Raw genomic sequence first — 10,477 nt, 5'->3', positions numbered from 1 at the left:
AACCAAATTAACTCTTTTACTAGTAGGAGCTCTTTCGGTATGCCATTGTGAATATTTTGCCATGATATTATCAAGCAATTTGGTGGCTTCACCCAAAGTAATTTCCATAAAAGTACCACCCACGGCGGAATCAAAAAGATTACGAGAAACAAAATTCAATCCCGCATAAAAATTTTTGTATGATCATCCAAATATTTAACCCATGAGTTGGGCAATTCCTTAGCATCATTTTCATCCTTTCTCAAGATTGTGCAACATGCTCATGTTCAAGTTGCTTGAAATTCATGATCTGGGTTCTAAGGGAAATAATTTTTGTGGGAGGAAAATACTTAGTGATAAAAGCACCTTTGCACTTATTCCAAGAATCGATACTATTGCGAGGCGAGAACCAATTTTTTGCAGAATCACGCAAAGAAAACAGAAATAATTTCATCTTCACGACATCATTGTCCACATCTTTTTTCTTTTGCATATTGCATAATTCCATGAAGGTATTAAGATGGGACGCGACATCCTCATTAGGAGTACCGGAAAATTGATCTTTCATAACAAGATTCAGCAAAGCAGTATTAATATCACAAGACTCCACACTAATGGCGGGAGGAAGAATCGGAGTGCCGATAAAATCATTGTTGTTGGTATTTGAGAAATCACACAACTTTGTGTTCTCTTGAGACATGATGAATACGCAACAAGATTGCACTCAATAATAGATCCGGCAAGAAAACGACGAAAGAAAAAGAGAGGCGAATAAAATGGCAAATTTTTGTGAAGTGGGGGAGAGGAAAACGAGAGGAAAATGGCAAATAATGTAAATTGCAAGGAGATGACATTTTTGATTAGGAATCTGGTATATGTTGAAGATCCTCCCTGGCAACGGCGCCAGAAATTCTTTTTGATGTCGCTTGAAGCTACGTTGGTATTTCCCCAAAGGGGAAGGCATGCTGCAGCACAGCGGCGGTAGGTATTTCCCTCAGATATGAAACCAAGGTTATCGAATCAGTAGGAGAACAAGCAACACAACGTAAACAGCCCCTGCACACAGATAACAAATCCTCACAACCCAACGTGTTAAAGGGGTTGTCAATCCCTTCCAGGGTACGGCGCCTCAAGTAGGCAAACGGACGTGAGATAAATTTGTAGTAGTTTGATGGATCGAACGCCAAATAAAATAAATAAGAATAAATTGAAGCAAGGTATTTTTGTATTTTTGGTTTAATAGATCTGAAAGTAAAAGCAAAGGAAAAGGTAGATCGCAAAGGCAAATATATGAGAAAGAGACCCGGGGGCCGTAGGTTTCACTAGTGGCTTCTCTCAAGAAAAATAGCAAACGGTGGGTGAACAAATTACTGTTGGGCAATTGATAGAACTTCAAATACTCATGACGATATCCAGGCAATGATCATTATATAGGCATCACGTCCAAGATTAGTAGACCGACTCCTGCCTGCATCTACTACCATTACTCCACACATCGACCACTGTCCAGCATGCATCTAGTGTATTAAGTTCATGCAAAAAGGGAGTAATGCAATAAGAACGATGACATGGTGTAGACAAGATCTATCTATGTAGAGATAGACCCCATCGTTTGATCCTTAGTAGCAATGATACATACGTGTCGGTTCCCTTTCTGTCACTGGGATCAAGCACCGTAAGATTGAGCCCACTACAAAGCACCTCTTCCCATTGCAAGATAAATATATCAAGTTGGCCAAACAAAACCCAAATATCGGAGAAGAAATATGAGGCTATAAGAGATCATGCATAAATGAGATCAAAGAAACTCAAATACTTTCATCGTTATAAAAAGATAGATCTGATCATAAACTCAAAGTTCATCGATCCCAACAAACATACCGCAAAAGAGTTACATCATATGGATCTCCAAGAGACCATTGTATTGAGAATTCAGAGAGAGATGAAGCCATCTGGCTACTAACTACGGACCCGAAGATCTACAAAGAACTACTCACACATCATCAGAGAGGCACCAATGGAGGTGGTGAACCCCATCCGAGATGGTGTCTAGATTGGATCTGGTGGTTCTGGACTCTGCGGCGGCTGGATGAATATTTCATCGATGCCTTTAGGGTTTCTCGAATATTGGGGTATTTATAGAGCAAAGAGGCGGTCCGGGGGGCACCCGAGGTGGGCACAACCCACCAGGGCACGCCTCGGCCTCCTGGCACGCCCTAGTGGGTTGTGCCTCCCTCGGGGCACCCCCAGGCGCAGCCAGGGCCCATTACGTTCCTTCTGGTCCAAAAAAATCTCCGTAAAGTTTCGTTGCGTTCGGACTTCGTTGGATATTGATTTTCTGCGATGTAAAAAACACGCAAAAAACAGCAACTGGCACTTGGCACCTTGTCAATAGATTAGTACCGAAAAATGATATAAAATGATTATAAAACATCCAAGATTGATAATATAACAACATGGAAAAATAAAAAATTATAGATACGTTGGAGACGTATCACCCCTCATGTGCAACCTCAGAGCGTGTGGCTATTCAAGCTCCATTTCCCTTCGAATGGAGTAGGGAGACGAAGGTTGCTGCACGGAGGTTTGTACAGCCTGATGATGAACTCTCGAGGTTGATCTCCAACGTGGCCTTCCATCGGTGGAGGGTGTCATGCCCAATATGTGATCCTAACCGAGAGGAACTCGAAGGTCCCACCAAGGATAGAGCCTCATATTGAAACGCTTTTGCAATGTGGATATCATTACATCGTACCATTACATAATAGTTGGGGATACATACAAAGGCATACAAATGCCACAAGAATACATCAAACAACATACATAAGAACAACATCCGGCTACGGATGAAGCACAAACGGAAACTCAAACGACATCCACCGTGCTAGCCTAGGCTGCCGACCAGGAACCTATCCACTGAACGAAGGAGAAGCAGAAGAACTCTAAAACAAGTAAACATCGCTCTCACGTCATGATCATTGCATTACCTGTACCTGCAATTATTGTTGTAGTAAACTGTGAGCCACGAGGACTCAGCAATCCCATTACCAAGTGTATCAAGACTAGCAAAGCTTAATGGGTAGGAAAGGGTAAGTGGTGAGGTTGCAGCAAGCGACTAAGCATTGTATGGTGGCTAACTTATGAATCAAAAGTAAGATGAGAAACAACACAAATGGACGCAAACTACTAATGATCAATAAGTGGCCCTCGAAAGATTAAACTATGTAGGGGTGTCCCAACTTAGCCCATGATAAGCTCACGATCCGTGGAGACAATCCTCCATCGCGGGACATCCGATCAGACTCGGGATCCCGGTGCACAAGACATTTCGACAATGGTAAAACCAAACCAGCAAGACATCCCGACGTTCCGACACCCTGATTGTAGCCGCGCGTATCTCATCTCAGGCCACGATAGGATGAACACTACGTACGGCAACCAAAAACCCCAGGTGAAGGGGTGGCACCGCAAGTGGCTCTGTTTTGGACCAACACTCATGAGGAGCACTGGCCGGGGGTTGATTAAAAGAGCTCGGGTGCTAGCCGGTCCCTATGCAAGTTTTAGTTGTTATCTATTATATATAAAAAGTACTTTACGTGCTAACCAGAAAAAAGAAATTACTCTAGAAATTACCACAAAAATTAGATACATCTAACCATTAATTTAATAGTCCAGAAAAATATGCCCATTAGATTAGATTTGACTTTAAAATTACCCACCATTGCCATTATGTTATAAGATATGGTGGGAAAAAAACTTCCCTCATGTCTACCATTTTTTCCTTTAAAAAATCTTAACCTACCGAGGCCAACTTACGAACAGAAGAAGCGATCTAACAAAATCAGAAGAAACCTACGCTCAGGAACCCTAGCTTGCCTAAATCATCTTCACCGACATTGCCTTGGCAAAATACCACACGAACGATCCAGGCTTCCACGTATACATGCTTCCTCCTCTCAGGTCAGCAATCTAGGCTTCCACCCCTACGTCTTTCCTCCTATCTCAGGTCTTTTTTTACTCAAGCAAATAGGACTGGCAGGCACATATCGCCCGTCCAAGGTGGCTCACACAACAATATACAGCATGAGCAACAGCCAAAGCGATGATAGGTATGTTAATCGCTTCTCCCAAACAATCCAACCCTGCACTGATCATTTGCATGTATTCTCTTTTGTTTTTGTTTCCAATACCATATACACTAATCTCACGATCAATCTTACGACCTATCACATATTCTTTACACCAATCTCACAATCAATCTCATGATTCCATAGATAAACTCATGATAGGTTAGACTTGTACCCATCATCATGTTGCTATTACAGTTACTCCAAATGAATATATACCACCATGATGGCTTTCCCTCAAAGAAGAAAAGGAACTCTCACAAGCAAGTTCCCCCAATATCCTCAATTGCGCCATCGGCCGAGCGAGCCTCCAGTAAGTACCATCTGCACAGATCATGTAGAAATGACATATAGTTTAATCTTTTCTCAAAAGCACCAACAGAAACAAAAGGTATGACAACATAATCAAATAAGCTTTTCTGTCATGTCCTAAGTTCCCTTTGTGATTGTTCGGTGGTTATTGCACATCAACTTTGCATCCTAGATTACAATCTTATCTTATTCTTACAGTTCAATCTTTTCCCAACAGCAAGAACAGAAACGACAGTACAATGCACACCTAAAAAATCTCTTATTTCTACTATGGTATTTATGCTTATGCAGGGCAAGTAATACAACAGAGATAGCTAGAGATGTAAGACTATATAGGAAAAGAAAAATACAAAGAAAGAACAATCCAGAACCAGTGACAAAAACAAAATCAATAATCAGTCAGGCTGGTATGACTAAGAGGTAAGTATCAAGGAAGTTCAATCAAGATCTACAATTTGGACATTCAAGAACCTGGTATTTCTTTTAGGGGCGTGTAAACAACTAAAAATAACACAAAGTGTATGACAGAAAAAACAAGGATAGAGAACAAACCACCAAATATGTAAGTTCTATCAAGTTTGTTTCAGTACCAACAAGAACAACTAGACAGTATGAATTTTAAATTGATGCTGAATTAGGAAACTTGAACAGGACATTGGAGAGGGCAGATATGGAAAATTGGAACGTAAGAAACCCAAGTTGCAACTGAGTGATGTGATGCAATTTTCTGGTACGAAGAAAGAACTTCAGGTAGAGCGAGAACATGCCATCTTTCAGATTATGCTACCAACAGGCAAGGTTGACTTGCCACTATTGAGAGAGCCGCTGGATAACACCAAATTGCTAAGGAAACACAATGGAAATAGGTGGAAAAACGACATGAAAAAATTCAGATTGTACAAGTCCATGTTCGCTTTCATATCAACGGGAGGAAAGGTAGACATAAAAATAAACAATGGTCATGGACCTTATGTATTTGGAATGAATGGCTAAAATTACCACAAAATAGGAACACTACTACCTGAAGGTAAAAATAAAAAGACACAGCGCAGTTATGCACCTATGACCCTACAAATGAGGTAAAAATAGGATTAACGCGTCAGCATCAGAATACACAAGGGAGTCAACCAATCGTCATACTGTCGAGGGCCTTAAAAATATGTTGGATAGAGATAATAGACTAGCAAAAACACTCAGAATGGCAACCAAACTTGCAGGCTTGATTGTGAATGATACAATAGGGAATAGAAAAGGATGTCATATCATTGTTCAGTACAAAGAGATAAGGCGGAGAAGAATATCAAAGAACCATTCATAATTCGCTATGTAGTATCCATTATTATTACCCTACACAGAAGATATAGAGGAAATATACATTACATATTAAGGTAAGGTGCAAAATGCAAGAGAAAGCATGTAACAATTTTGGAATACTATGAGAGTCATATACAACACCATACTAATCAATCAAAACACTTCCTTGTGTGTCAAAAGCTTAAACTATAGTTCAGTGTGGATGCCCTTGCATGCATTTTGCAGTACAAACTGGACTGGATCAAAAGACACCAAGGAAACCTAAGAACGAAATTATATGCTGGCTTGCAAGAGGCAATAGAAAGAGAAGATACAAGAGGTGAGCAGGTATGAAAGAGAATACTACTGCCATGTGCCATCCAGCTTCATAGATAGCCCAAGATACAAAGCACAAAACTACCAAGATGTTATGCCAATATGTCAGTGGGCTGGATACGCATACCTATTTGTGACATTCATGTTGAACGCAGCTTGGCCGGAGATACAGTCTATGCTACAGGAAGTAGGCCAAGCTGCATCAGAAAAACCTGATATTTTTGTCCGAGTGTTCCACATAGTTCATGAGATACATAAGAGAAAGGGGGTACTCAAAACACTTGCAGTTAATAACATGCTGACTTGATCAGACCTGCTATTTTCTTTTCTATAGAAAATGAACTAATAACAAGGATAACCATAAGTAGATGGAAAATTAGTACAGTGCGAGCTATCCTAAAAATAAAATTGGATTTTCTATGCTAACATGAGATGGCAGAACAAATATGATCTACTACTCCTAGAAGTATTGGAAACATGCATGAACATTCGATCGAAATAGCACAATAATACCAATTGTCGACTCTATATATTATCTAATATTTAAACCTTATTCTATTGTACAAGTCAATAGCGACAACATCCATAGATCGTCATAGCTTATATGTAAAATGCAATAGCACCCATTTTCATGTTCACTTATTAAAATTAATACTATCTTTGGAAAATAGTAAAACTATACCTAATTACAAATGAACTTATTAATTTCTTAATTTTTTTAAATATGAATGGGGACAAGGGGCCTAACACTTCAGATGCCACTCCCAAGTACGGAAAAAGTGTATGGGGCATAAATAGATTTACATATTTCACTAACAAGTCGTACCTTAATGTACATTATATGAAACCAGAAAAAAATATACGAGTATGAGATAGGCTGGAAAGGAAGAAGGGGGGACCTGCAGGTGAAAAATGAGCCGCCGAAGTAGGATGAAGATGACCTGCCGGGGCGCCTCGCTCCGGGACGGCCACGATGCGATGGAAGACACGCCGCCAGCATCCTCACAATTGAGGTGGATTCAAGCTGGATGTGCGAGACGAAATCAGCGCCCGCGTCACCTCCCAGGACGCCGACGACCGCGGCACTTCAAGATCGACAAGCTCGCCTCCTTCATTGCGCAGTTTCTCATCGAGCCCTGCTAACCCTCCATCGCCGTTCGGCCTAGCAGATCGAGGAGGCGTACAGGGAGCCAAATTAGGCACACGAGATGGCCACCCCGTGCGTGCAGTTGTGTAAGAGCAAGGTCACGGCAAGGAATCAAGAGGGGAAACTGAGGTGGTGTTGGGAATTAAATCCGCAGCACTCGGGTGGAACAAAATTTGTATAGAGGGGATAGAACAAGATGAAAAGGGGATCAGGCAAGAGCACCGTGTCAGACTAATTTTTTTCTTGAGCGGTGAGACTAATTTTTTTAAGGAATGGTGAGACTATGAGGTGTGTGATGTGTATGTGCGAGAGAAGTGATCTTATTGGGCTTCCACCAGAAACAATGCGTGCACGCTGTCTACACTTGAAACACCCACTTGGGCTTCCACCAGAAAAAAAAATCATTTTTTCTAGAAAAAACCAAAATTTCCTACTATTAAACATTGATTGCGTACAGTATTGTACACCCCTAAAAACAGGTGGAGTTCACATAAGTGCGCTCAGACTAAATACTAAATTATAGTCTAATTTTCTATGCAGCAAAATGTTCTGAACAAATTAAATATATATTACATGATCATAAAGAAAACATATTAAACCTGTACCAATCATTGATATTTGAAGTATGCATATGAAAGTACAATTTCATGTCAAGTCGGTACAAACTATCAACAAGATCCTACGGCCACATCCGGCAAACCCACGGGCTGGGGAGGTGCTCCCAAAGAATTCGATGAGAAAGTCTTCACCCAATATTTCCAAAAAATGAAAGAGAAATTATTCTCATCTTATCATGAATAAAATACCAAACAAATGTCTAAGGGTAAAATCATGTTTACGATCATCCTTGACAAACAAACGATAATAATGACAAATGATTATAAATGTCATCACACTTGGTTCCAAATTTTCTTTACACAAATAAAATAATTTGTTTTAATTATTAAACTTCAAAGAATTCTAGCCCGCACATCGAGCGGGCCACTTTGCTAGTTAGGCAAATGGTAAAACCAATGTTGGGCCTTGCTAGAAGAGTTTTACTCAAAGCGAACTTTCAAGAGGGGCCCAGAAACCCTCACCGTGTTAGGGACGCAAGATCAAGGAACATAACACCGGTATGACGGAAACTAGGGCGGTAAGAGTGGAACAAAACACCAGGCAAAAGGCCGAGCCTTCCACCCTTTACCAAGTATATAGATGCATTGATTAAATAAGAGATATTGTGATATCCCAAGAAATCCATGTCCCAAAATGGAACAACCTACAACTAGCAACGCTATAAGAGGGGCTGAGTAGAGCGGTAACGTAGCCAAACAACGGTTTGCTAGGATGGTGGAAAAAAAGATTAGAGGCTGACATGGCAATTTGAGAGCCTTGATAAACAAGTGCTGGGTAGCGCGACATAGCAATAGAATCGAGACAACTAGCATAGCAAAGATAGTAGTGAGATCCAAGGTGATGGTCATCTTGCTAAAATCCCGCTAGAAAGAAGATCAAGCCCATGAAGAAGACGAACCCACATAGTCGAACGAATCCTCACAATCGCAACGTTACCAGAACTATCGAGAAGGAGCACAACCGGAAAGAAGCAAAAAACATGGTAAACACGCAACACATAAACATGACATGATGCTCAACCAAGTATGATGCATGACAAGGCTACATGATGCCACTCATGGCAAGAGATGATGCATACAAGAACAACACATCAAAGCACGTTTAAATGAGGATAGAAACAACATACAACAACTCCGGTAAGTCCTCATACGCAAATTTCGACATTGGTCCAGATCTTAATAACACATTATGTTGAAGTTTTTAAATAGCAAGTTGAAGTGCACCATGATAATATACACGCTTTTCTAATCAAGTTACATATAAAGTTCATTTAATTCGGAGCTACGGCCTAGAAGATATGAGCAAAACAAGTTAAACATGGTAGTGGTGCAAATGCAGGCAAAACATAATCACAATCACTCCAGAACATGGATGCAACAAGGTAATATGAAACTACATGCCAAACCAAGCAAGATTTATAGAGCACGCTCAAAACGGAGCAACGGTTCAACATATACACACGAAGCAAATTTCAAACACAAACTGCCCCAAACAGCCACTAGGCACTTTTCAATCAAGGAAACAACATGGTAAAGGAAACATATGAGCACAAACATGATATGCACTTAAAGTACAAATTGCATGCCTCAGTTATCATCAAGATTCAGGTTCATAGGCGTCAAAATCAATCCAACATTATCAAAGCAAAATGCAACTTTATAACACAGGTTATGACTTTGTGAAAACAGGGCATACATGTGAGCAGGAATAACATGTTGACATGTTGGAGGCATGAAACGATGATGCTACAATGCAATATCATAGAAACCAAAAGCACGGAATTAAATTCCAGGTTATACATGGCAAAACATGATATTAATAATCTCCATATAACCCCTAGATCAATGGCATTCATCAAGACAAGATTGCAAGTCATAACAGATTCTCAGACTTGGTGAAAAACAGAAGGCTGAAAACAGATTCATGATGCATAGTTTGAGACAACAAAAGTATATGCAACAGGAATATTTCATGGCATCCAAGGGCATGGTAAGCATGCACAGGTAGAGCACTATAAAACAGATCACTGAGCTACTGCTAAAAACCAATAGAACATGCTCAAATCATCATGGAAAAAATGCAAATGATAACAGATTCACAGACTGGAATTTACTGGACATGACAGAAACAGCGACAAGTAGACATGTTTGCAAGCTTTGTTAACTGAACATAAAGCATATCGTGGCAAGTGAATGTACCCAATAGCACGAAGGCATATTTTTGCAGCTACTCATGGCCAGAACATGGTCATAGGATGCATATAACACTAGGTATTCACATGGAAAAACTGAACTTACTGATAACAGGCTGACAGAAACATTATTTATCAATTTTAGAGCATGGTAATGATAAGCTACAGCAGGCCATAATTGCAAACAAGGGCATGGATTGATAGAGCATAACAAGATTTACTAGTATCATCAAGTTAACATGGCAATATAATGTAGCAGGTTCAGACAGCAGAAATCACAAGGTCACTAAAATCAGCAACAACAAGTACCCCACTTTGCAAGCTTGTTTTAATCAACACATGGAATATCATGAAGAATGGATTGCACCACTACAAAGATAGCATTATTATGCTTCTAAAACATGTTGGCATGATGCTCAAAAGAAAATCACACAAAATGTTATGAAAAAGACAAATAGGCAACTTATAGCAGTT

The 10,477-nt window shown here is 40.1% G+C and overlaps 1 long non-coding RNA gene across 1 annotated transcript; it reads right to left on the bottom strand.

Annotated features, from left to right (window-relative positions):
* Positions 1-4,101: 4,101 nt before the first annotated feature.
* Positions 4,102-7,603, bottom strand: LOC120966370 (uncharacterized). The gene is made up of 2 exons (XR_005759890.2): positions 6,947-7,603; positions 4,102-4,430 (listed from the first exon to the last, which is right to left on the bottom strand). It is a non-coding gene; the product is annotated as an uncharacterized lncRNA (long non-coding RNA).
* Positions 7,604-10,477: the final 2,874 nt, after the last annotated feature.

The sequence above is a fragment of the Aegilops tauschii genome, chromosome 6 (assembly GCF_002575655.3).
Source record: "Aegilops tauschii subsp. strangulata cultivar AL8/78 chromosome 6, Aet v6.0, whole genome shotgun sequence".
NCBI lineage: Eukaryota > Viridiplantae > Streptophyta > Magnoliopsida > Poales > Poaceae > Aegilops > Aegilops tauschii.
Note: the sequence above shows the minus strand (reverse complement) of the source record. Positions and strands in the feature narration are given on the sequence as shown.